This window comes from Leopardus geoffroyi, chromosome D4 (genome assembly GCF_018350155.1).
Source record: "Leopardus geoffroyi isolate Oge1 chromosome D4, O.geoffroyi_Oge1_pat1.0, whole genome shotgun sequence".
Taxonomy (NCBI): domain Eukaryota; kingdom Metazoa; phylum Chordata; class Mammalia; order Carnivora; family Felidae; genus Leopardus; species Leopardus geoffroyi.
The window spans coordinates 77,073-102,348 of record NC_059342.1 but is presented as its reverse complement, the minus strand read 5'-3'; the positions used below and the strand labels follow the sequence as shown (position 1 = coordinate 102,348).

The following is a 25,276-nucleotide window of genomic DNA, read 5'->3' as shown; positions in this document are numbered from 1 at the left end:
TGAAAGAAATAGAAGAAACACAAAGAAACGGAAAAACATTCCATGCTCATGGATGAGAAGAACAAATATTATTAAAATGTCAATACTACCCAAAGCAATCGACACATTCAATGCAATCCCTATAAAAATAACAACAGCATTCCTCACAGAACTAGAACAACCCTAAAATTTGTAGGGAGCCAGAAAAGACCCCAAATCGCCAAAGTCATGTTGAAAAAGAAAACAAAGCTGGAGACATTAAAATCTGGACTTTATGGTGTATTAGAAAACCGCAATCATCAAGACAGTATGGTACGGGCACAAAAACGGACACAGACATCAATGGAACGGAATGGGGAACCCATAAATGGACCCTCAAACATATGGCCGAGTAATCTTTGATAACACTGGAAAGAATATCCAATGGAAAAACAAAAGTCTCTTCAGCAAATGGTACCGGGAAAACTGGACAGTGAGAAGATTGGACCTGGACTATGTTCTTAAACCACACACACATACACACACACACCTCAAAATGGATGAAAGATATAAATGTAAGAAAGGGACCATCAAAATCCTAGAGGAGAAAACAGGCAATCTACCTCCTTGATCCTGGCCACAACAACTTCTTGCTTGTCATGTCTCCAAAGCAAGGGTAATAAAAACCAAAATGAACTATTGGGACCTCAAGATAAAAAGCTTCTGCACAGCAGAGGACACAATCAGCAAAACTGAAAGGCCACTGAATGAAATGGGAGAAGATATTTGCAGGTGACATATCAGATAAAGGGTTAGTATCCAAAATCTATAAAAAATTATCACACTCAACACCCAAAAACCAAATAATCCGGTGAAGAAATGGGCAAAAGACGTGAACAGACACTTTAAGAAAGATGGCATCCAGATTGGTCACACATGAAAAGATGCTCAATCTCACTTGTCATCACTGAAATACAAATCGAAACCACAATGAGATATCCCCTCACACCTATCAGAATGGCTAAAATTAACATCTCCGAAAAAGACAGATGTTGACAAGGATGCAGAGAGGGGGAACGCTTTTGAAATGCTGGTGGGAATGCAAAGTGGTGTAGACACTCTGGAAATAGTATGGAGATTTGTCAGAAAAACTAAAAATAGAACTACACTAGGCCCCAGCAATTGCACTACTACGTATTTATCCAAAGGATACACTAACGCTGAGTCGAAGTGGCACATGCACTGCAATGTTTATAGCAACATTTTCAACAATAACTAAATTATGCAAAGAGCCCAAATGACCATTGACAGATGAATGGATAAAGAAGATGTGGTATATTCATACAATGGAATATTACTCCGCGGTAAAAAAGAATTAAATCTTGCTTTTTGAAGCAACATGGATGGAACCAGACTTGATTATGCTAAGCAAAATATGTCAGAGAAAGACACACTTCATATGATTTCTCTCATCTGTGGAATTTAATACAACTGATGAACGTAGTGAAAGGAAAGCAAAAATAAGATACAAACAGAGAGGGAGTCAAACGATAAGAGACTCTGAAATACAGAGAAGAAACTCAGGGTTCCAGGAGGGTTACTGAATAGGGGTATGGGCTAAATGGGTGATGGGCATTACGGGCACACTTGGGATGAGTATTGGGTATATTTTGTACTTGATGGATCACTAAATTCTACTGCTGAAACTGTATTCCACTATAAAGTAACTAACTTGGGCTTAAATTTAAAAAAAATATTAAAAAGAAGTAAAGAAATGTACTACCAGTCAAAAGAAAAGAATATTTAAAGTCGGTTAAGCGTCCGACTTCAGCCAGGTCACGATCTCGCGGTCCGTGAGTTTGAGCCCCGCGTCAGGCTCTGGGCTGATGGCTCAGAGCCTGGAGACTGTTTCCGATTCTGTGTCTCCCTCTCTCTCTGCCCTTCCCCGTTCATGCTCTGTCTCTCTCTGTCCCAAAAATAAATAAACGTTGAAAAAAAAATTTAAAAAAGAAAAGAATATTTAAATCGGGCTCTTTGAGAGGAAATCTAGGACTAAAAGTGTTACAGACAAGAAAGGATCAGAGAAAACATCAAGAAACAATGGCAAAACACTAGTAGAATGGCACTAAATATATACCTATTAATAATCACTCTAAATGTACATGGACTAAATGCTCCAATCATAAGACATTGAATAGGGCGTCAGAATGACAAAACAAACAAACAAACAAACAAACAAACAAACAAACAAACAAAAACAACACCTATCTAGATGCTGCCTACAAAGCTTTATTTGGACTTAAGTCACCTTCAGATTTAAAGTGAGGGAATGAAGAAACATTTATTATGCCAATAATGTCAAAAGAAAGCCAGTAGCAATACTTATATCAGGCAAAATAACCTTTAAAACCGAGACTCTATTTTGGTACACTTTGGGTAAATACCTAATAGTGACATTTCATGAACCCAGTATTTATAGCAGCATTATCAACAGTAGCCAAATTATAGAGAAAGCCCAAGTATCCATCAACTGATGAAGGTATAAAGAAGTTGTGGTGTGTGTGTGTGTGTGTGTGTGTGTGTGTGTATGTATATGCATATACATATGTACATATGTGTAAGTTCATATATACAAACATATGTATATACAAAGAAATATAACTCAACTTCAAGAAGAATGAAATCTTGCCATTTGCAATGATGTGGATGGAGCTAGAATGTATTATGCTAAGTGAAATATGTCAATCAGAGAAAGACAAATATATGATTTCACTCATGTGGAATTGAAGAAACAAAACAGATGAAAACATGGGAAGGGGGCAGGAAACGAGAAGAGTGGTAACAAACCACATGACTCTCTTAATGTTAGAGGAAAAAAAAAACGAAGGTTGATGGAGGGAAATGGGTCAGCGCTGGGCTAGATGTGGGATGAGTATTAAGGAGAGCACTTGTTGTGATGAGCACTGGGTATTGTATGTAAGGGATGAATCACCAAATTCTACTCCCAAATCCGAGAATGCACTGCATGTCAACTATGACTTAAATTAAAATAAATAAATAAATAAATAAATGAATGAATAAGTAAATAAATAAATAAATAAAGCTATAACAAGAGATGAAGACGGACCCTATCTCATACTAAAGGGGACAATAAAACAAGAAGATCCAATGATTGTAAATTTTGATGCACCCAACATGCGATCACCAAGTATATAAAATATTTAACAACAACCATAAAGGAACTTATTTTTTATAATATAACGATAGTAGAGGACTTTAACACATCGCTCACATTAATGGACAGAAGCTGTAAACAGAAAATCAACAAGGAAACAATGGCTTTGAATGACACACTGGACCAGATGGGTTTAACAGATATATTTAGAACACTCCATACTAAAATGGCAGAGTACATATTCTTTTCAAGTGCACATGGGACATTCTCCAGAATTGATCATATTCTAGGTCACATATCAGAAGAAGAACAGCAGAAGAAAGGAAGTAATAGAGATTCAGACAGAAATAAGGGATATTCAAACCAAAAAGACACTAGACAAAATCAATGAAACCAGGGGCTGGTTCTTTGAAAACAGTAATCAACATGAAAACTTCTAGGCAGACTTTTCAGTAAGAAGAGAGAAAGGACTCCAATAAATAAAATCACAAATAAGAAAGGAGAAATAACAGTCCACACCACAAAAAATACAGTTAGAAGTTAATATTATGAACAACTATATGCAACAAATTGGACACTCTGAGAAAAATGGACAAATTCCTAGAAACACACAAACTACCAAAACTGAAACAGGAAGATACATAAAATCTGAAAACAGAAAGAAATCAAATCAGTAATAAAAAAAAAATCTCCCCCCAACACAAGAGTTCTGGGCCAGACGGTTTAATGAATTCTACCATCCATTTAAGAAAGAGGTAATATGTATTCTCCTCGAATTATTACGAAAAATCAAAAAGAAGGAAAACTTACAAATTCATCTTATGAGGCCATCATTACCCTGATACCAAAACCAGATAAAGCCTCCACTAAAACCGAAAACTGGCGGGGCGCCTGTGTGGCTCGGGGTGTTTACTGTCCAACTCTTAATTTCGGACTAGGACATTATCTTGCGGTGCGTGGGTTCGAGTCCCATGTTGGATCCTGCCATGACAGTGTGGGGCATGGCCAGGATTCTCTCTCTCCCTATCTCTGAGCCCCTCCCTCACTTTTATGTACTCAAAGGAAAGAAATAAACATTTAAAAAATGTTAAAAAAATTTTTAAATAAAACTGCAGCCAAATAGCCTGATGACTATGTATGCAGAAATTCTTATTAAAATACCTTCAAATTAAAGTCAACAATACATTAATAGAATCATTTGCCATAATCAAGTGGGATATATTCCTGGGCTGCAAGGCTGGTTCCACATTCACAGATCAATCAACATGATGCGCCACAGTAATAAGAGAAAGGATAAGAACAATACGATGCTTTCAACAGATGCAGGAAAACTATTTGACAAAATGTCACATCCATTCATGATAAAACCCCTCAGCAAAGTACATTGAGAGTCAACCTACCTGCACATAATAAAGGTCATCTAGGAAAAACCCACAGCTCATCTCATCCTCAATGGGGAAAAATTGAAAAATTTTCCTCCAAGGTCAGCGACAAAACAGGGATGACCCCTCTCACCACTGTTATTCCACATAGTACGGGAAACCCTAACCACAGCACTCAGACAACAAAAAGAAATAAGAGGAATCCAAATCGGCAAGGAAGAAGTAGCACTTTCGCTATTTGGAACTGACATGATGTGTTCTATAAAAAGCATGAAAGATTCCCTTAAAAATTGCTAGAATTGATATATGAATTCCACGAGTCATAATATACAGAAATCAAGCTACATAGATGTATTGCATTTCTAACACAAATCATGAATTAACACAGAGAGAAAGTAAGGGATCAATCCCATTGACAGGCTCACAAATACCACAAGAAACCAGGAATAAACCTTACCAAAGAATTGAAAGACCTGTACTCTAAAGGCTAGGAAACACTGATGAAAGAAATGGAAGAGGACACAAAGAAATGGAATACATTTCATGTTCATGGACGGGAAGCATAAAATACTGTTAAAATGTCTACACTCCTCAAAACAATCTACACATATAATGAAATCCCTATCACACTAACAAAAACATTTGTGACAGAACAAGAACAAATAATCTCAAAATTTGTATGGAATAACAAAAGTCCCCAAACAGCCAAAACAAACTTGAAGAAGAAAAGCAAAGCTGGAGACATCACAATTCCAGACTTTAGGTTATATTACAAAGCTGTACTGATCAGAACAGTATGGTACTGACAAAACAACAACAACAAAACACAGAGGCATAGATCAATAGAATAGAAACGCAGAAATGAACTCACACCTATATGGTCAATTAATTCTCAACAAAGCAGGAAAGAACATCCAATGGAAAAAAAGATAGTCTTGGGACACAGGGGTGGCTCAGTCAACAAAGCATGTGATTGTTAATTCAGCTCAGGTTATGATCTCAGGGCAGTGCAGACCATGCGTGGGATTCTCTGTCTCCATTTCTCTCTGCCCCTCTTCTGCATGCTCTCTCTCAAAAATAAGTAAATAAACTTAAAAAAAGGCTCAACATATGGTTTTGGAAAAACTGGACAGCATCCTGCAAAACAAAACGAAAACAACAATGGACCACTTTCTTACAACATACACAAAAATAAATCCAACATGGATAAAGACCTATATGTGAAACCTGAAACCATAAAAATCCCAGAGGATAACACGGGTAGTATCTTATTTGACATTGCCTGTGCAAATGTCTTTGTAGATATATCTCTAGAGGTAAGGGAAACACAAGCAAAAATAATGAAACTTCATAAAAATTAAAACCTTCCGTCACCTAGGAAATAATCAACAAAACTAAAACACCTACAGAATGATATTTGCAAACGACATCAGATAAAGGGTTAGTGCCCAAAATATATACGGTTATACAGCACCCAAACAATGAGAAATCTGATTTAAAATGGGCAGAAGACACGAATGGACATTTTCCGAAGGAAGACATATACCTGGCCAAGAGACACATGAAAAAATACTCAACAATACTGATCTTCAGGGAAATACAATTCAAAAGTACAATGAGATAACACATCACATCTGTCACAATGACGAAAATCAATGAAGGATGAAACAGCAGGTGTTGCCAAGGATGTGGGGAAAGAATAACCCTCTTGCACTGTGGGTAGGAATGCAAACTGGTGCAGCCAGTCTGGAAAACATTATGGAGATTTCTCAAAAAAAAAAAACAAAACTGGAAATGGAAGTACCTTACGATCCAGCAATTTCACTACAAGGTATTTCCACAAAGAATACAAAATATTCACAGGGATACATGCACCACGATGTTTACAGCAGCATTTTCTAAAACAGCCAAATTACAGAAACTATCCAAGCATCCATCAACTGATGAATAAATTGAGATGTGGTCTATGGAATGTAATATTATTAGGCTGTAAAAACATGAAATCTTGTCATTTGCCATGAGCTTGATGGAGCGAGAGAATGTTATCCTGGGTGAAATAAGCCTTTCAGACAAATACAAATACCAGATGATTTCACTAACACATGGAAATAAAACAAAACAAAGCGGGGGGGGGGGCGGGGGGCGGGGAGACAGTGACAAACAGACTCGAACTGGGAAACAAACTGAAGGCTTCCAGAGCAAGTTGGGGAATGGGTGAAACAGCTGCTGTGATTAAGAAGCGCACCTGGGATGAGCACCGGATGACGTGTGGAAGGGTTGCTTTATATTTTACACCTGAAACTAATACTACACTGTATCTTCACTCACTGCAATTTAAATGAAAGCTAACGTACATTAATGACAGGTATCTACCAGGTTTTCTGTAGTTTGCAATCACTTAATTAGGTTGGAAAAATAACCATGAAACTTTTTAAAAAGCATGTATGATGTGGGGGACAGTTTGTGCCCTTACCTCGGTCACTGGTTCTAGCAGGACTCGGAAAGTGGGTCCCAGCTCATTCTTCTAGGAGTTCCCAAGACGAGCATTTCATGTATTCATGTCCTAACGGAATGCAGCTCCCGTTCTTCTGAATTTCTGTCAGGGTTTCTTCCCGGAAACAAGCCTGAATCTGGAACAAACCATCGACTGCATCGATGAGGTGATGTCGTGGGACTCCGCAATCCACAAGACCTTTAGTAAAATATGTCTTGTTCAAATACTGTCCAGGAAGGGGAGGAATGAAACACGGGAACAGCCCAGAAAATGCAAGGGCCTGTGCATCTCAGCAACCACCTTGCCCAGGGAAGCCACCCAGAGCCCACTCCTCAGCACTCAGTACAATAAGACAAATTCTCTCTGGCGACTCAGGAGATGCCAAGTTGCTACAAAGCTCCCAAGATCTCCTCTGGGGCGGGCGGCACAACCTGCTGGAAATGCAGCTCTGCTCTCTGTACTGAGGCAGCGGCAGAGGCCCTGAGTACTCTGGGAGCAATCAAAGCCCTCCCTGCTCTCAGGTGCCCTGGGTCAGAAAAGCCGATGGTGCGCCTTCTGCTGGCCATCACTGCCTGGGCAGAGGAACCCGCCTCTCCGGGTCTGTGGTCCTCGAGCTCTCTCTGTTGGCCATCATGGGAATTTTTGCAATGTGGAAGGCCCTGGTCGCTCAGCTGAGACACTGAAGGTGCCTGGGCAACTAAACCTGTTCTCCACATTGGGAAAGGTTTTAATGACAGGGCCTGGGACACAAAGAAATCTTTTCCTTCTCCTTTCTTGTGAGTGAAGAATGAAACCGAATTTATTAACGTAATGACATCACTTGTAATGGTTTAAGCAATGTTCACAGAAAAATAGACCGCCAATTTACACTTGCTGAGCAAGTGGTAATTGTGTTTACCACCAAAATACTTAGGTTAGGTAAAGAATGAACACCTATGAGAGAGATACCGGCGACAGCTATGGAATGAATGAGTCCTAGGGATACAAGGGACAGCCAATGTAATGGAGTCAATCCTGTAATAATACTGTTGCATGCTTTCACAGGATAGCTACACTTGTGCTTAAGTACAATATAATTCATAGACATATGGAATGACTACAATGTATGCCTAAAACTCATACAACAAATGTGTGAACAATATTTCAATTAAAAATAGACATCCTTTACACTATTTTTAATTTCTCCTTCTACACTATTTTTAATTTCTCCTTCTTTGCCAATAAACTATCATTCCTGGGGCCCTTGGGTGGCTTAGTCAGTTAAGCGTCCGACTTTGACGCAAGTTGTGATCTTGCAGTCCATGAGTTTGAGCCCCATGTCAGGCTCTGTCCTGAGAGCTCAGAGCCTCGAGCCTGCCTCAGATTGGGTATCTCCCACTCTCTCCCCCCTCCCCAGCTCGGGCTCTCTCAAAAAAAGAAAAAAGAAACATTAAAAATGAAAAATAATTCCTAATTTGGAATCTGTGAAATTCCATTTATACCAGATTCTCTAACATCACCATCTTGATGTGGAGAGCTTATCTGAAAAGTCACTAATAATATCTTTGATGACACATATGTGACAAGGTCAGAATGCAACTTACAGGGAGCTACACATCATTTGTGAATTTACAGTATGTATCCTTGGCTAATATTTCCAATGAAACGTGCTTTAGTGACACGGATGGATGAAATAATGTCCACCAGTCATATAGGTAAATATCCTATAGGACCATTATGCCTTCAATTACTAATTGCCATCTCTTCAGCATTAAAAGAAAGCTGGGACAAGAAAATGTCTTTGAATTTGATGTAAGAGAAGACTAGAGTGTTTTATAGTGTTCACCTACCTTCTGGAATCCTCAGATTAGTTGTGGACAGGAGGATAGCAACCCACGATTGGGATGCACACCGCTAGTCCCAGAGGGAGGATATGGACCTTATTGTCAATTTTTTTTAATCAATATCAGCAGTCCACCTCTGCCAGGTACAGACTTCAGGACCTGGGGACAACATGATGCCTGATGCCTGGGTTCAGAACTTGAGGAAGGCCAACTGGTGGGGGAGGGGGGAAATCCAACAGGGCCTGGGGCAGTGAGAGAGATGGCCCCAGGACACCTCCCCACAGGGCAGACTTGGAGTATACCTGCCAAAGAGCAGCACAATCTCCCTCAAGACATCCCTCTCCATGACAGAACATGAGGCTGAGCCTCACAATTCCAGAAGAAATGAGGGATACCCATCTGTTCAATTCCAATGGCTTCTACAGAGCTTGGACCCAGGGATGTTGGAGTCTTGGGGTCATGGAACTCTGGTGCCCATGGTACAAGCCCTTTCTTCCCCAGCACTCAGAGCCACCTCATACATCCCCTCTCCCCTAACGCATCTAACACCATCCACATACCTCGAGCAGGTGTCTACCTTCCTCTTTGTACTTCCTCTTTGTCACTGTTTCTCTCTAACCACATCTCTCTATGTTTCTTCCTTTCAGTCTTTAGGGAGTGGTGTAACATACGGTGCTAACCTTTATTCTTATACATGTGAATATCCAATTTTCCCAGCACCAGTTATTCAAGAGACTATTCTTCTCCACTGTGTATTTTTGACTCCCTTGTCAAATACGAGTTGACTGTGCATGCATGGGTTTAGATTGGGCTCTCAGTTTCTGTTCCATTGTCTTGTGTGTGTGCTTATGCCAGCGACATAACAGTGACTTCTTTGTCGTAGAATGAAACTTGAAATCAAGAAGTGTGATGCCTCCTATTTTGTCCTTTCTTGCATTGGCTACTTAGGGTCTTTTTGTGGTTCCAAATACATTTGAGGGTATGTGTTTCTAATTGCATAAAAATTACATCGGAGTCTTGATAGAGATAGCACTGAATCTCTAGAGGGCTTTGAGTAGTATGGACATTGTATCTGTATTAATTCCTCGTACAGATGTACATGGGGTGGCTTTTCACTGACTTGTGTGTTCTGTTTCTTCCATGCAAATTGAATTTCTTCCATTTCTGCACACAGGTTTTCTAGTTTTCTGTAGAGATCTTTCACCTCCTTGGCTAAATTTATTCCAATAAATTTTATTGTTTTTGATGCTATTGTAAACGTATGGCAAACTAATCTTTGACAAAGCAGGAAAGACTATCCAATGGAGAAAAGACAGTCTCTTTAACAAATGATGCTGGGAGAACTGGACAGCAACATGCAGAAGATTGTAACTAGACCACTTTCTCACACCATTCACAAAAATAAACTCAAAATAGATAAAGGATCTGAATGTGAGACAGGAAACCATCCAAACCCTAGAGGAGAAAGCAGGAAAAGACCTCTCTGACCTCAGCCATAGCAATTTCTTACTTGACACATCCCCAAAGGCAAGGGAATTAAAAGCAAAAATGAACTACTGGGACCTTATGAAGATAAAAAGCTTCTGCACGGCAAAGGAAACAACCAACAAAACTAAAAGGCAACCAACGGAACGGGAAAAGATATTTGCAAATGACATATCGGACAAAGGGCTAGTATCCAAAATCTATAAAGAGCTCACCAAACTCCACACCCAAAAAACAAGTAATCCAGTGAAGAAATGGGCAGAAACCATGAATAAACACTTCTCTAAAGAAGACATCCAGATTGCCAACAGGCACATGAAAAGATGCTCAACGTCGCTCCTCATCAGGGAAATACAAATCAAAACCACACTCAGATATCACCTCATGCCAGTCAGAGTGGCCAAAATGAACAAATCAGGAGACTATAGATGCTGGTGAGAATGTGGAGAAACGGGAACCCTCTTGGACTGCTGGTGGGAATGCAAATTGGTGCAGCCACTCTGGAAAACAGTGTGGAGGCTCCTCAAAAAATTAAAAATAGACCTACCCTATGACCCAGCAATAGCACTTCTAGGAATTTACCCAAGGGATACAGGAGTACTGATGCATAGGGTCACTTGTACCCCAATGTTTATAGCAGCGCTCTCAACAATAGCCAAATTTTTGAAAGAACCTAAATGTCCATCAACTGATGAATGGATAAAGAAATTGTGGTTTATATACACAATGGAGTACTACGTGGCAATGAGAAAGAATGAAATATGGCCCTTTGTAGCAACATGGATGGAACTGGAGAGTGTGATGCTAAGTGAAATAAGCCATACAGAGAAAGACAGATACCATATGGTTTCACACTTATGTAGATCCTGAGAAACTTAACAGAAACCCATGGGGGAGGGGAAGGAAAAAAAAAAAAGAGGTTAGACTGGAAGAGAGCCAAAGCATAAGAGACTCTTAAAAACTGCGAACAAACTGAGGGTTGATGGGGGGTGGGAGTGAGGGGAGGGTGGGTGATGGGTATTGAGGAGGGCACATTTTGGGATGAGCACTGGAGGTTGTATGGAAACCAATTTGACAATAAACTTCATATATTGAAAATAAAATAAAATAAAATGTATTTATTTAGTTTAGTTTAAATTTATGTATGCATTTCTTTAGTATTTATTTTTTCAAGTTTTTATTTAAATTCCAATTGGTTAACATACAGTGTATGTTAATTTCAGGTATAGAATGTAGTCATCCATCACTTACATACAACACCCAGTGATCCTCACTGCTAGTGCCCTCCATAGCCCATCACCCATTTAACCCATGCCCCTGCCCACCTCACTTATAGTAACCCTCCATTTGCTATTTATAGTTAAGAGTCTGGTTTCTGGTTGATTTTTATTTCATTCAATTTTGTGAGGGGTCACATTTATTGATTTGCATTTCTGAAACATCCTGCCTTTACAGGGAAAAAACCCTTCATCACTGTCAATGATTCTTTTCATGTGATCCTGAATTTGGTTTGCCTGCATGTTACTGGGAATTATTCATCTATATTCATCACGGGGATACTGGCCTATAGATTTCTGTTCAGGTAGTATCCTTTCTGGCTTCTTACCAGGGTAATTCCAGTCTCATGAAATGAGTTTGGTGGTGTTCATTCCTTTTGAATCAGTGAGAGGACTGCTGTTAGTTCTTCTACAAACGTTTGGTTAAATTCACCAATGAATCCACCTGGTCCTGGGGTTTTCTTCCTTGGCAGAACTTCGATTACTGATTCAATTTACTTACATTGGTTATCTTTTTGTATTGATACAGTCTTCCTTTAATGGGTCTGTGCAAACCTTCTATATCTTCCTGATACAATCTTGGTAGGTTGTGTGTTTCTAAGAACCTATCCATTTCTTCTAGGTAGGTAGTTTTCTGTAATCTAATTTGGCCATAGTTGCCACTTTGTCTGCTTTATGTTTCTTTGGTATAAGGCATAGTATCTTCTCTTTTATGTATAATTCTTTTGAATTTGGTCCTCTTTATGTCTTAGCATAGTCTATGTATAGCGCTGACAATTTTGTTTCACTCTTCTGAAAACCCACTGTTGGTCTTCTTCATATTTTCTATTGATTTCATGGTCTGTTTCATTGGTTCCCACTCTCATATGGATTAATTTCTCCCTTTTGAGAACATTGGGCATAGATCGTTTTTTTTTCTTCTAGTTCTTAGAAGTTAAAGGTAGGTTGTTCATTTGAGTCTCAAATCTATTCTCCACGCATGCAAATCCAGTGACTCATCAGAGAACCTTCAATAGGTCTTTTCTGTCCTATTTCTCATTCTCAGAACTCTGAGAAATAGAATCCGAAAATTTATTTGAAGACACAATAAATGAAAACTTCCCTAATGCGCGGAAGGAAACAGATCCAGAGCAGGAGGCACAAAGAACCCCCATTATATTCAACAGAAGCAAGTCGTATAGTTATTAAAACCCAAAATGTCGTGATAAAGAAAACTTTTCACAGCAAGAAAACAAAAGTTGACAGTTACCTACAAGGGAAACCCCATAAAGTTATCACTGGATGTATTTCAGAAGAAACTTTGAAACCGTAAGTGAGCAGCACGGTTTGGTAAAGGTGCCGAATGGAAAACATCTGCAGCCAAAGAGAGTCTATCTAGCAAACTATCATTCAGATGGAAGGAAGATCAAGAGGTTCCCAAATAAATACTAAGCGAGTTCACAATCAACAAACCACCCCTGCAAGAAATGTTAAAGGGGACTCTTTAAGTGGGAAAGAAACACCTAAAGTGACAATATTAAAGTGTGAAACGCAAAAGCAATGAAAATGAGTATATCTGTAAAACATCAGTCAAGGTATTCACAATATGAACGGTTTCGAAATAGGAACACTACATAGCTACAACACGGGGAGGAGAGGAGTAAACAACTGGTTCAAACTTAAACAACTATCAACTTAATATAGACTCCTATATGCAGTAGTGGTTAGGTACAAACCTAATAATACCCACAAATCAAACACTACTAATACATATGCAGTGTATAAAGACAAACAATTTCAACTGTGAAACTGTGAAGAAACCCAGAGAATCAAAAAAAGAGAAAGAGAACAAAGGATCAGAAAAAATCAGAAATAACCAATATCAAGTAATAATAGGACAAGTACATGTCTATCAATTACTTTGAATAGAAACAGAATAAATGCTCAAATCAAAGGCACTGGTGACAGATAGGGGCAACTGGATGGCTCAATCGCTTGAGATTTCGACTCTTGATTTCGGTTCAGGCTATGATCGCAGGATCATGGGATTGAGCCCCAACTGGGCTCTGCACTGAGCATGGAACTTGGTGAGGATTCATTCTCATTCTCTCTCTCCCTCTCTCTCTATCTCTCTCTTCCCTCATTCCCCCCACCCCGCCCTCCCATGCCTGTGCTCTCTCTCTTCATAATAAAAGGCACTGGGTGATAGAATGAGTAAATATATAGGACCCATCTATCTTCTACCTACAAGAGACAAATTAGAGAACTAAGGTTTCAAAAGAAATCTGCAGTAGCAGTACCTTTATCAGACAAAATAGATTTAAAAATAAAACTGTAACAAGAGACAAAGAAGGACACTATAATAATAAAAGATACAACGCAACAAAAAGATAGAACAATTGTAAACATATATGCGCTCACCCTGAGAGCACCCAAATACACAAAGCAGATCAAAACTAAAGAATTGATAGTCCTCCAATAATAGTAGGGCACTTTAACACCCCAATGACATCAATGGAGAGATATTTCCATCAGAAAATCAACAAGGAAGTAGAGACTTTGAATGATAGAGGAGACCAGATGGACTTAGCCGATATATTTTAGACATTCCATCCTAAAACAGCACAATACACATTCTTTTCACGTGCACATAAAAAATTCCCCACACTCGATAAAATATTAGGTCATAAAACAAGCCAAAACAAAATCAAACCGATCGACACCATACCATGTGTCTTTTCAGACCACAATGCTATGAAACTAGAAGTCTACAACAAGAAAAAAGATCTGGAAAAGGCACAAAACCATGGAAGTTAAATAACATGCTACTAAACAATCAATGGCTCAACCAACAAATCAAAGAGAAAATCCAAAAAAACATGGAAACAAATGAAAATGAAAACACAACAATCCAAACTTCTGTAAAGCCGGAAAACTGGTTCTAACAGGGAAGTTTATAACAATACAAGTCTGCCTCAGGAAAACAAAAACAAAAACAAAAACAAACAAACAAACAAAAAAGAGCACTGAAGTAAACTCCATAACTTTATAAAATAAAAACCAGAAAAAAGACAACAAACAAAACTCACAAAGGACAGAATGAAGAAAATAATTAAAATAAAAAAAATGATATAGAGATTAAACTATGAACCCTATGCATCAAAAACGGATGAGGCAATACGTGAAATCCTATCATACCGAGAGAGGCAGGGTCGCGGTGTGAAACATTCCAGAACCAAGCAAGAATGGGGCAAGGCAAAAACAAACTCCAGTGCAGAGATACAGGGGCGAAAAAAATGAACACACTCCCTCCAAGATGCAGGGCGGTGTCCACACATAAACATCTCCCCGCTCCAAGTGGGAGTGCAAACATTACTTACTTCTTGCCCTAGACCTAACCCTAACACTATCCCAAATCCCATTACCTAAACATAACATCTCACCCTAAACATAACCCTGACACTAAACCCTGTCGCTACCCCTACGCCTAAACCCAAACCTAACCCTACCGAACTGAGAAAGAAAACAAACCCTAAACTTACTGTAACCTTGTGCCTAAACCTCTAACCCTAACCCTATAACTCTAACCCTAAAACCCTAACCCTAATACTCTAACTTTACCTGATAACCCTAAAACTATAAAACCTAAAACTAACCCTACCCTAACCATAAAACTCTAACACTAACCCTAACGCTAACCGCTAATCGAATATCCACACCCATAACCCGAACCCAAGTCCTAGACCTAGACCTCACCTTATCCCTAAACCTAATGCAAACCCTAACACTAATGCTATCAACTTACCCTAACCCCACCATCTAACCATTACCCTAACTCTCAAACCCAAACCATAACCCTAAACCTAAGCCTAACCCAAGCCCAAACCTAATGCCAAACCTAACTCTAACTCCAAACCCTAACCCTTAACCATAACACTAAACACTAACCATAACCCTAAACATAATCCTAATGCATAAACCTAACTCTAACCCCTAACACTAACCCCTAACACCAACCCTAACCATAACCCTAACCCCTAACACCAAACCCAATCCCAAACCCTAACCCAACGCACACGACACAAAGGAATGGTGTCACATCCACACTGGTGAAGTCCCTGGTCAGAACATTAACCCTAGTTAAGGATGTTTCTAGATGGGGACCCAATTCCTATCTCTGAGAACACCACAAACAAATGGCCCAAAGCGGTACAGAAATACTTGACATGGAACATTGAACATCATCATGACGTTTCCAATGCCCACATGGAGCAGCACAAGGGGGCTGATGAGGCCCAACTGAAGATGGCACACACATGAGGCTGGTCCTGGAACACAAAGACTAAGCCTGAACAGCCCGTTCTGATGAGGCCCACACACAATCCTCTGGGGAGACCACTACCCTGCGGAGGTTCTGCGCTTGGAGCTTCCTGGGACCTAACCCTAACCTTAACTCTGACACTCACATACCGCTCAAACTAAACCTCACCCCAACTCTAAACCTAACCCTACACATGACCCGCACCCGCGCATGGACCCTCATTCAGCCCTCAGGGTGATCATGACACTGGTGTCGCTTTGGCCCTGGCAACATCCATGGAACGAACCTTAACCTTGGCAAAAGCTTTCTCCTAATGGGGACCCAATTCCTAAGTCTGAGGGCATGACGGACATGGGGCCCAGAAGCGGAGGAGGATTACGTGGCATGGAACCTGGAACATCATCATGTCATTTCCAAAGACCAGAAGGAGCTCCACAGGGGACTTCTTGAGGTCTAACCGAGGAGTGGCACTGGCACCCAAAACTCAGCCTGACTGGGACCCTCCTTAGACCCCTCTACTCAGCCTTGTGGGGTGACAATGGCCCTACTGGGGGTATAGTGCCAGGAGCCTCCTGTGACCAAGCCCTAATCTTAACAGTGACCCACAGTATACACGTGAACCTAAACCTCACCTCATCTTTAACACTCACCCTACACCTGACTCGCACCATGCATGTGCCCTCATATCATCGATTCAGGGAGATCACAGGACTGGTGTCACATCAGCCCTGGAGATTTCCCTGGCCAAAACCCTAACTGTAGCTAAGGCTTTCTGCATATGGAGACCGAATTTCCACAGTCTGACAAGAGCAGGCACAATTGGTTGAGAAGCGGTGCAGGATAATTCTGTGTGAAGCGTGGGACATCACCATGTCATTTCCAAAGCAGGGCTTCAGATGCACAGGAGGATTCCTGAGGCCTATCAAAGAGTGGGGATATAGGTGTGGGGCCGTGGAACGCAAAGACTAATGCTGACTGGTACCCTTCCTTCTGCACTCCAGTCAGCCCTTTGGGGAGACAACTGCACTGCTGTAGGTTCAGGGTCTAGAACCTCCTGGGAACTAATCTCAACCATAAACAGAAACGTAACCCTAACGCTACACCTAAACCTAACACGAACTCTCACACTAACTCTAAACCAGACCCACGCCCGCCCATGTGCCCACATTTCAGCCCTCCATGGAATTCACGAGAATGGTATCGCTTCAGCCCTGGCGATGTCCCTGTACCGAACCCTAACCCTAGCTAAGGCTCTCTCCCCATGGAGACCCAATTCCAAAGTCTGATAACAGCACGTACATGGGTTCCAGAATCGGTGCAGAAATACTCAACATAACATGGAACATCATCATGTCATATCCAAAGCACGACTGCAGCTACAACAGAGGATTTATGAGTACTACACGAAGAGCATTCCATACACTTGTCTGGACTTTGTACCCAAAGACAAATCCTTACTGGAAACCTCCCTTGTGTACTCCACTCAGCCCTTCGGGGAGACAACTTCGGGGAGACAGCTGTACGAGGGGATTCCTGAGCCCCACCAGAAGGGTGGCCCACACATTTGACTGGGCATGGAACCAAAAGACTAATCCTGACCGGCACCCTCCCTTGTGTACTCCACTGAAACCTTCAGGGAGACAACTCCTCTGCTGTGGGTTCAGTACCTGGAGCCTCCTGGGACGTAACCCTAACCCTAACCCTCACCCTACACCTGACCCTATCTATCACACTAACTCTAAAACAGACCCAGAACCAAGAATGTGCCCTCACGTCACCCTCCATGGATACACAACACTGGTATCACTTTGGCCCTGGCAATGTCCCTGGACCGAACCCTAACCCTAGGTAAGACTTTCTTCCCATGGGGACCCAATTCCAAAGTCTGACAACAGCACGCACACGGGTTCAAGAATCGGTGCAGAAATACTCGCCATGGAGTGTGTAACATCACAACATCATTTCCAAGAGCTAAGGCAGCTGCACTAGAGGAATTCTTAGGCCTAACCGAAGGGTGGCCCATATATTTCTCTGGCCTTGGAACTGAAAACTAATCCTGACTGGCACCTTCCCTTGTGTACTCCATTCAGACTTTTGGGGAGACATTGCTCTGCTGTGGGATGTCTAGAGACTCCTGGGACCTAACCCTAACCCTAAACATAACCTTAAACATAACCCTCACCCTATACCTAACCCTATCTGTAACCCTAACCCTACACTTGACCCACACCATCGCATGGGCCCTCACTTCAGCCCTCGAGGGAGATCACAAGACTGGAGTTGCTTCATCCCTGGCAATGTTCCTGGACCAAACCCTAACCCTAGCTAACCCTAGCTAAGGCTCTCTCCCCATGGGGACCCAAAACCAAGTGTGACAACACCACGCACCTGGGGTCCAGAAGCGGTGCAGGATCACTCGGCATAGAACCTGGAACAACACCATGTCCTTTCAAAGACCCGGCTGCGGCATCCCAAGAGGATTCCAGAGGCCTCACTGACCAGTGGCCCAAAGAGTTGTGTGGTTCTGGAAGCCCAAGACTAATCCTGACCAGCACCCTACCATGTGCCCTCACCTAATTCCTTCGGGAAGACAACTGCACTGCTGTGGGTTCAGCGCCTGGAGCATCCTGGGTCCTAACACTACCCTAAACCTAAGCCTAACCAGAACCCTCAACTGAAACCTAATCCTAACTCAATAACTAACCCTCCACTTGACCATCACCGTCGCATGGGCTCTCACTTCATCCCTGGAGGGACATCACGAGACTGGAGTTGCTTCGGACCTGTTAACATCCAGGGATAGAACCTTAACCCTAGCTAAGGCTCTCTCCCCATGTGGACCCAATACCAAAGTCTGACAACACCACATGCCTGGGCTCCAGAAGCGGTGCAGGATCACTCGAGATAGAACCTGGAAGGTCCCCATGTGCTTTCGAAAGCCTGGCTGTAGCTGCCTGATGGGATTCATAAGCCTACTACACCAGTGACCCATAGAGTTGTCAGGCCTTGGAACCAAAAGACTAATCCTGACTAGCACCCTCCCTTGTACACTCAGCCCAGCAGGGAGACAACTGCACTGCTGTGCTTTCAGCGCCTTGAGCCTCCTGGGACCTAATTCTAACCCTAACCCTAAACGTAATCCTAACCAGAACCCTCAACCGAAACCTAATCCTATCTTGAACTCTAACCCTACACTTGACCCGCATCATTGCTGGGCCCTCAATTCAGCCCACGAGGGAGATCACGAACCTGGAGTCGCTTTGGCCCTGCCGACTTCCCTGGACCTAACCCTAACCCTAACCCTGGTTAAGGCGCTAACCCCGTGGGGAACCAATTCCAAAGACTGACAACAGCAAACACACGGTTTCGAGATCAGTGTAGAAATACTCTACACAGAATGTAGAACATCACCACGTCATTTCCAAAGCACGACTGCAGCTGCACGAGAGGATTCCTGAGACCTATCCGAAGTGTCTCCCATACATTTGTCTGGAATTGGAACCCAAAGACTTATCCTGACTGACACCCTCCCTGGGGACACCACTCGGCCCCTCAGGGAGACAATGGCACTCTTGTGGAATCAGTGCTTGGAGCCTCCTGGGACCTAACCTTAACCGAAACCGTAACCCAAACCATATCCCTCAACCTACACTTAACCCTATCTCTAACCCTAACCCTGTACTTCACCTGAAACTTCGCATGGGCCCTCAATCAGCCCTCTAGGAAGATCATGAAACTGGAGTCGCTTCAGCCCTGGTGACTTCCCAGGACCGAACCCTAAACCTAGCTAAGGCTCTCTCCCCACGTGGAATAAATTTTAAGTCTGACAACAGCACGCACACGAGACCGACAATCAGTGCAGAAATACTCGGCATGGAACATGGAAATTCACCATGTCATTTGCAAAGCACGAATGCAGCTGCATTAGAGGATTTCTGAGGCCTACCTTCAGGGTGGCCAATACATTTTTCTGGCCTTAGAACCCAAAGCCTAATGCTGACCGGCACCCTCCTTTGTGTAGTGCACTCAGCCCTTCAGGGAGACAACTGATCTACTGTGGGTTCAGTGCCTGGAGTCTCCTGTGACCTAACCCAAACCCTATCCATGACCCAAACCATAACCCTCACCCTACACCTAACCCTATCTAGCACACTAACTCTACAGCGGACTCACAGCCACACATTTTCCCTCACTTCACCTTCCATGGAATTAACAACACTGGTGTCGCTTCAGCCCTGGCAACTTCCCTGGACCGAATCCTAAACCTAGCTAAGCCTCTCTTCCCATGGGGTCCCAATTCCAAAGTCTGACAATACCACGCAGACAGGTTCGAGAATCGGTGCAGAAATACTCGGTATGGAGCGTGTAACATCACCATGTCGTTTACAAAGCGTGACTCCATCTGCACAAGAGGATTCCTGAGGCCTACCCGAAGGATGGCCCATACGTTCATCTGGCCTTGAAACCCAAAGACTAATCCTGACCAGCACCCTCCCTTGTGATCCCCACTCAGCCCTTTGGGGAGACAAAGGCTCTGCTGTGGGGTCAGTGCCTGGAGACTCCTGGGACCTAACACTAACCCTAAACATAACCCTAAACATAACACTCACCCTACACTTAACCCATTCTCTAACACTAACCATACACTTGACCCGCACCCTCCCACGTGCCCTCATTTCAGCCCTTGAGGGAGATCACAAAACTGGAGTCGCTTGAGCCGGGTCTATTTCCCTGGACCGAATCCTAACTCTCGCTAAGACTCTCTCACCATGGGGACCCAATTCCAAAGTCTGACCACAGCCCGCTCAGGGTTCAAGAATCGGTGCAGAAATACTCGGCATGGAACGTGGAACATCAGTATGTCATTTTCTAAGGGTGACTGCATCTGCAAGAGAGGTTTACCGAGGCCTACCCGAAGGGGGGCCCAGATATTTGTGTGGCCTAGAATCCAAAGGCTAATCATGACCGGCACCCTCCCTTGTGTCTTCCACTCAGCCCTTCGGGGAAACATCTGCACTGCCTTGGGGTCAGTGTCTGGAGGCTCCTGAGACCTAAACCTAACAGAAACTCTAACCAGAAACCTCAGGCGAACCCAAACCCTATCTCGAACTCTAACCCTACACTTGAAGTGCACCGTCACATGGGCCCCCACTTCAGCCCTTCAGGAAGGTCACGAGACTGGTCTTGTCAACACTGGCAATGTCCCTGGATCGAACCCTAGCCCTAGCTAAGGCTCTCTCCCCATGGGTACCCAATACCAAAGTCTGACAACCCCACGCGCCTGGGGCCCTGAAGCGGTGCAGAATCACCTGGCATAGAACCTGGAACATCACTATGTTGTTTCCAAGCCCCACTGTAGCTGCCCCTGAGATTTCCTGAGGCCTACCCGACCAGTGGTCCATACAGTTGTCTGGCCTTTGAACCCAAAAATTAATTCTGACGAGCATGATCCACTGTGCCCTCACTCAGCCCTTCAGGTAGACAACTGCACTGCTGTGTGGTCAGCGTTTGGATCCCCCTGGGAACTAACCCTAACCCTAACACTAGCCAGAACTCTCAACAAATCCCTAACCCTATCTCAATTCAAAGCCTACTCATGACCTGCACCTTCGCATGGGCCCTCACTTCAACCCTCCATGGAGATCACAAGACTGGATTCGCTTCAGCACTGGTGATGTCACTCAATCAAACCCTAAATTTAGCTAAGGTCTCTCCCCATGGGGACCCAATACCAAAGTGTGAAAACACCACATGTCTGGGTGCATGAAGCGGTACAGAATCACTCGGCAAAAAACCTGGAACATCACCATGTCTTTTCAAAGGCCTGGCTGCAGCTGCCCAAGAGGATTCCTGAGGCCTCCCTGAAGGGTGGCCCATACATTTGTCTGGCCTTGGAACTCAAAGACTAATCCTGACCAGCATCCTCCCTGGTGTACTCCACTCAGCCCTTCGGGGAGACAGTTGCTCTGATGTGGGGTCAGTGCCTGGAGTCTCCTGGGACATACCCTAACCCTAACTGTAATCCTAAACCTAGCCCTCAACCTGCTCCTAACCCTATCTATCACACTAACTCTACAGCAGGCCCACAGCTGTGCATGTGCCATCACATCAGTCCTCCATGGAATTCATGATACTGGTGTCGCCTCAGCCCTGTCGATGTCCCGTGGTCCGAACCCTAACCGTAGCTATGGCTCTCTCCCCATGGGACCCAATTCCAAAGTCTGACTACAACACGCACACGGGTTCGAAAATAGGTGCAGAAACACTTGGCATGGAACCTGAAACATCACCATGTGATTTCCAAAGCGCGAGTGTGTCTACAAGAGAGTATTTCTGAGGCCTACCTGAAGAACGTCCCATAGAGTTGTCTGGTGTTGGAACCCAAAGACTAATCCTGACTGGTACCCTCCCTTGTGTACTCCACTCAGCCCTTTGTGGAGACAAGTGCACTGTTGGGGCTTAAGTGCCTGGAGCATCCTGGGTCCTAAATCTAACCCTAACCTTAACCCTAACCCTAACCCTCAACCTACACCTAACCCTGTCTCATTAAAAAGGACAACATCTGAATCAGAGGGCTCCCAGAAGATGAAGAGAGAGACAAAGGGGTAGAAGTGTTAAGTCAGCAAATCATAGCGGATATTTTTTTTTACCTAGGAAAAGGCACAGACATTAAAGTCCAGGAAGCACAGAGGACTCTCATAAGATTCCACAAAAATCCACCAGTAAAAGGAATATCATATTCAAATTCACAAAATACTCAGGCAAGGAAAGAATCATGAATGCAGCAAGGGAAAAAAGTCCTTAACCAACAAGGGAAGACAACCAAGATCAGGTTTGCAGCAGACCTACCCACAGAGGCTTGGCAGGCCAGAAAGGAGTGGCAAGATATACTCTCAATGTGCTGAATCAGAAAACTATGCAGCCAAGAATTCCTTATCCAGCAAGTCTGTCGTCCAAAATAGAAGGACAGATTAAAAGTTTCCCAGACAAATAAAACTTAAAGGAGTTCGTGACCACTAAGCAATTCCTCAAGGAATTTTCAGGGGGGCTCCCTGAGGGGAGAAAAGATTAAAAAAAAAAGAATAAAAAAACACCAAAAGTACCAAAGACTGGATAGCACAAAAAAACACCACCACAAAATCCAACGCTACAAGACACATAATGACAATAATCTCATATCTGTGAGTACTCACTCTAAACGTCAATGGCATAGATGCTCCAATCAAAAGACACAAGGTAACAGGGTGGGGAAAAAAACAAGATCCATCTATATGCTGTTTACAAGAGACCCATATTAGACCTAAAGACACCTTCAGATTGAAAGTAAGGGGCTGCAGAACCATCTATCATGCTAATGATTGCCAAAGAAAGACGGAGTAGCCTTACTCATATCAGACAATCTAGACTTCAAAATAAAGACTGTAACAAGAGATGAATAAGTGTGTTGTATCATAATTGAGGGGGTCTATCCACCAAGAAGACCTAACAATTGTAAACATTTATGCTCCCAATGTGAAAGTACCCAAAGATATAAATCAATTAATCACAAATATAAAGAAGCTCATTGATAATAAAACCATAATAGTATGGGACTTCAACACCCCATTATGACAACAGAAAGATCATTTAAACAGAAAATCAACAAACAAACAATGGATTTGAGTGAGACACTGGACCAGATGGACTTAACAGTTATATTCAGAACATTTCATCCTAAAGCAGAAGAATGTACATTCTTCTCCAGGACACATGGAACGTCTGCAGAATAGATATCATACTGGAAAACAAATCAGCCCTCAACAAGTACAAAAAGTTCGATTCATACCGTGCATATTATCAGACCACAATGCTATAAAACTCAAAATCAACCACAAGAAAAAATTTGGAAAGATAACAAACACTTGGAGACTAAAGAACATACTACTAAAGAATGAATGGTGGAATACAAGCTGGTGCAGCCACTCTGTAAACAGTATGGAGGTTCCTTAAAAAACTAAAAACAGAACTACCCTACGACCCAACAATTGCACTGCTAGGCATTTATCGAAGGGATACAGGTGTGCTGTTTTGAAGGGACACATGCACCACCCCCATGATTATAGCAACACTATCAACAATAGCCAAAGTATGGAAAGAACCCAAATGTCCACCAATGGAAGAATGGATAAAGAAGTGATATATATATATATATATATATATATATATATATACACACATATATACACACACACACATAGTGATATAGTGATATATATAAGTGGTATATATATATATATATATATACATATATATATATCACTTATATTTATATAAGTGATATGTGTGTGTGTATATATATATATATATATATATATATCTCAAAAAGACTGAAATCTTGCCATTTGCAACTACGTGGTTGGAACTGTAGGGTATTAAGTGAAATTAGAGAAAGACAAAAATCATATGACTTCACTCACATGGGGACTTTAAGAGACAAAACATATGAACATAAGGGAAGGGAAACAAAAATAAAATAAAAACAGGGGGACAAAACAGAATGGACTCATAACTATGTAGGACAGACAGAGTGTTACTGGATGGGATGTGGGAGGGGGTTGGGCTAAATGGGTAAGGGGCATTAAGGAATATACTCATGAAATCATTGTTGCACTATATGCTAACTAATTTGGATGTAAATTTTAAAACATAAAAAATAAAATTAATAAAAAAGAATGGATGGGTGAACCAAGAAGTTAAAGAGAAAATTAAAAATTACATGGAAGCCAACGAAACGGATAACACCACACCCCTAAACCTCTGGGATTCAGCAAAGGTAGTCATAAGAGGAAGTTCATAGCAATCCAAGCCTTCCAAAAGAGGTAAGAAGGTCTCAGATACACAGCCCAACTTTATACCTTAAAGAGCTGGAAAAAGAACAACAAATAAAACCAAAACCAGCAGAAGACAAGAAATGATAAAGATTACAGCAAAAATCAATGCTATCGAAACTGAAGACAAAAACAAAAACACACACAGAAAAAAAAAACAACAACAAATAACCCCCTCCACCCACACACAAAACAGTAGAACAGATCAATGAAACCAGAAGCTTGTTCTTTGAAATAATTAATAACATTGATAAACCACTAGCCAGTTGGATCAAAAAGAAAAAGGAAAGGACCCAAAGAAATAAAATCACGAATGAAAGAGGAGAGGTCAAACCAACACAGCAGAAATACAAATAATAGGAGATTATTATCAGCAATTATATGCCAATAAAATTGGACAATCTGGAAGAAAGAGACAAATTCCTAGAAATATATAAACTAACAAAACTGAAACAGGAAGAAATAGAAAATTTGAACAGACCCATAACCAGTAAAGACATTGAATTAGTAATCAA

The 25,276-nt window shown here is 42.0% G+C and overlaps 1 long non-coding RNA gene across 7 annotated transcripts in view; it reads right to left on the bottom strand.

Annotated features, from left to right (window-relative positions):
- The window catches only part of LOC123592791, a 60,547-nt gene that overhangs the window by 27,283 nt on the left and 7,988 nt on the right, over positions 1 to 25,276 (bottom strand). For 5 of the 7 annotated variants that reach the window (XR_006709937.1, XR_006709936.1, XR_006709932.1 and 2 more), the window contains exon 1: positions 6,989 to 7,744. This is a non-coding gene — a long non-coding RNA (uncharacterized LOC123592791). Of the gene's footprint in view, positions 1 to 6,988; positions 7,745 to 25,276 lie in introns of those variants that run through there. The other 2 variants (XR_006709934.1, XR_006709933.1) reach the window with 1 other exon arrangement.